At 38.0% G+C, this 3,889-nt stretch overlaps 1 pseudogene; it reads left to right on the forward strand.

Moving 5' to 3' along the window:
- The first annotated feature begins 2,319 nt into the window (after nucleotides 1-2,319).
- Nucleotides 2,320-3,889, forward strand: part of LOC102811249 — a 21,103-nt pseudogene continuing 19,533 nt past the window's right edge.

Below are 3,889 nucleotides of genomic sequence, written 5' to 3' on the forward strand. Positions count from 1 at the left end.
CTTCTTCAACACCATAACTAAAATGCTTCAGTTCTACTACTGTCTTCCTCATTCATTGTACAACTTTCACATGCATGTGAGTTTATTGAAAATATCATAGCTTGGATCAGGTGTGTTTGAAATCTTTGCTCTTCAACATTTTAAAGAGGTCTTGTGCAGTAGATTTGCCTTACACAGTACATTGTTTGATTGCTTGCCTGCTGCTTACATGAGTATTGATGGTTGATCCAAGCCAAATGAAGTCTTTGACAACTTGAATCTTTTCTCCATTTATATGAATGTTGTTTATTGGTCCAGTGGTGAGGATTTTTGTTTTCTTTACATTGAGGTACAATCTATACCTAAGGCTGTGGTCTTTGATCTTCATTAGTAAGTATTTTAAATTCTCTTTGTTTTCAGCAAATTATGTTGTATCATCTGCATACTTCGGTTGTTAATCCAATCCTGAAGCCATATTTTTCTTCATATAATCCAGGTTCTGGGATTATTTGCTCAGTGTACAGATTGGATAAGTATGGTGAAAGAATACAACCCTGGCACATACCTTTCCTAATTTTAAACCATTTGGTCTTCCCTTGTTCTGTTAGAACAACTGCCTCTTGGTCTATGTACAGGTTCCTCATGAGCACAACTAAGTGTTCCAGAATACTCATTCTCTGCAATGTTGTCCATAGTTTGTAATGATTCACACAATCTAGAGCCTTTGGTTTACACTAAAGAATTTTTTAAAGACTAAGATTTCCAGATGTGGATTTAAAAAGTATGAGATTGAATCATCTATACATGTGGGTGGGCAAAACCAGTCCTTATGGAATCACCTATAAATATGACCTTTCCCTTGGATATCATATTTAATAATTTTACAATAACGTTAAACCTAAATGCAAATTAATTTTACACTAACTAAAGCTCCTAAAATTTATATTTTACTTAAGTATTCTGTGGTAATTTATTTAATTCTCTCTCCTCTTTTAAAATTACCACTTGGTGTGAGAATTGTTTATATCTAAAGTAATCCACCAAGGCAACCAATGACTGTCATATTCCTCCAAAATCAAAAGAGCTTCGTCTCCAATGACAATTGACAATTGTTTTTGTATCAATCTCACATTTTTAATATTGCATTATTCATATTTTACAAATTGATGAACAAAGTAAAGTAAAATTCTAAAATGATGGTCTGTTATGGAAAGGAGGGATCTGCTCCACTAGCAACATTCCAACATTGACTGACTTTTGAGAAACCTTTTAGTTTTTAAATAGAAAGTAGTAGAACATTCTATTAAGGGATCTTTTATGCCATGAATGGATTTATTATCTTTGAAGAATAGCTGTGTCTTATATTGTTGTTGTTATTATGTGCCGTGGAGTCGATTCCAACTCATAGCGACCCTGTACAGGGTTTTCAAGGCTGTACATCTTTACGGGAGCAGAAAGCCCCATCTTTCTTCTGTGGAACAGCTGGTAGTTTCGAACTGCTGACCTTGCGGTTCACAGCCCGATTCGTAACCACTACGCTACCATAGCTCCTTGTGTCTTATATAGTGTAAGAAAATATTAAGACTAAGATTGACTCCACTAATTTAATTAAATGCTAATGAGACTTCTAACTTAGTTTTGTCTAAATAAAATTACATAAGTAATTAGTGCTGAGCAACATAAGGAACCCATTGGGAATATGTAATTATGTGTGCATCTCAAGGACATAACAGAAATTTTGGTTTCAAATATATAACTTAACATAACTTGCTACTAAGACTGCAATGTATTAAAAGATTTCACAGATTTCTATGTTTTAGTAACATTTCCCCCTATATATGGAATTTTATGTTTTGAATTCTGTTTAGCTGTTACTTTGCATTAACTCATGTTAAGTAATTTTTAAATGTTTAGAATAATTTTATTTATAATATTATAAATAGATTTATTCTAGCTCTATGCCTGGAACTTTATATGCATTAGGTTAGGTAGATGTTGGCATAAATAAGGACAAAACAATTTTTGTAAAGCTTGAAAATTCTCCTTAGACATATCTTTATCTTGTGGATTCTTATTTTATTGCGATTCTGACTCATAGCGACCCTGTATAGGATTTTTGAGGAGTGGCTGGTGGGTTTGAACCACCAATCTTGAGGTTAGTAGCCCATTGTTTATCGTGCCTCCACACCAGGACTCCATTAAACACATCTTCATTTTGTGGATTCTTATTACATGGGCATTAAAAACACATTGGCTGGTCAGGAATCCGCGCCTAGGTTTCTGCTCCCTCTTTCCCTCAGATCCGTTCTGCCTCTAGCCACTGCCCTCCTGCCACCCACCATGGCCCTGCTGCATTTCGGTCGCCTCCTATCTGGGGTCACAGTCGCCTTCCACCCGGGCCTTGCTGCCGTCACGGCTTCTGCCAGAGCCAGCTCCTTGTGGGCCCATGTGGAGATGGGGCCCCCAGATTCTAACCTGGGAATCACAGAAGCTTTTAGAGAGATAACAACAGCAAAAAGATGTATCTGGGAGTGGGACCATACCGGGACGAAAACTGAAAGCCTTACGTGCTCCCTAGTGTCCGGAAGGCAGAGGCTCAGATTGTTGCCAAAAATCTGGACAAGAATACCATCAGGGTCCTGGCAGAATTTTTTAAGACGTCTATAGAACTGGCCCTGGGCAAGAATAGCGAGTTGTTGAAAAGTCACGGGAATCGAGACATTAAGGAACGGAGCCAGTTTTCTGCAAAGATTCTTTAAGTTCAGCTGAGATGTCTGTCTAAACCACATTGGTGAAACCACACACCAATCTTCAGGGACGCTGGCATACAGCTCCATGGTTATCGATACTATGACCCCAAGATATGTGACTTTGACTTCACCTGCGTTCTGGATGACATCTCAAAATGCCAGAGCAAAGCGTTCTCCTTCTGCACGCCTAATGCTCCTAACTCCACTGGAGTGGACCTGCGTCCTGAGCAATGCAAAGAGATCGCAGCAGTGTCGAAGAAAAAGAAGCTTTTTTACATTCTTTGACATGGCCTACCAAGACTTTGCCAGTGGAGCTGGTAACAAGAATTCCTGGGCTTTGCGCCACTTCATTGAGCAAGGCACTGATGTTTGTCTGTGCCAGTCATACGCTAAGAACATGGGCTTATATGGTGAGCTGTGTGGGGCCTTCTCTGTGGTCTGTGTAGATGTTGACACTGCCAAAAAGATGGAGTGCTAAAGGTCTTGATCTGTGCCATATATTCCAACCCTCCTCTCTTTGGGGCCCGGATTGCCTCAACTGTTCTGACTACCCCTGGTCATACATCAAAATTTCTGATAAAGAAAACAAGTGTAAATTGCTACAATTTGAGGAACTTGAGCTATACTTATGGATGTAGTAGTTCAAATTACCAACTGAAAGGAAAGGAATTTTCACATCAAGGATCAATATTACCCCCTCTGTAAGTAGGGATGATTTAGACATTTAGACATTAACTATTGATAACAGTTAATGATTGTGATGCTATATGTTGGTCATACATCACCATTTTACAACTTTAAATTTGTCCTAATTTAAACCAGCCATTGCTGCACCCTCAGCCCCAAACTATAAATTTATCTTAGACATTCATTCAATTATATTGAGCTTTTCATGCTGATTGTTGCTAGTAATTTGGTTTTGATGAATAATTTGGGAAAAAATATCAAACATATTGAAGTTTCACTGTGAATTTCAGGTTAATGCTTGATGTCCACTGGTTAGTCTATCCCATGCACAAGAAATGAAATGCTGCCTACTCCTCTGCTACCCCATTATCAGTTGCGTATTGAATTATTGTGAATCATAATGTTTTCACTTGCAGATTTGGTAAAGTATATCTCTAGGCCCATTGCTCTGAATTTCAAGTAGTAATAATTAT

This window comes from Chrysochloris asiatica, unplaced genomic scaffold (assembly GCF_000296735.1).
Source record: "Chrysochloris asiatica unplaced genomic scaffold, ChrAsi1.0 scaffold00091, whole genome shotgun sequence".
Taxonomy (NCBI): domain Eukaryota; kingdom Metazoa; phylum Chordata; class Mammalia; order Afrosoricida; family Chrysochloridae; genus Chrysochloris; species Chrysochloris asiatica.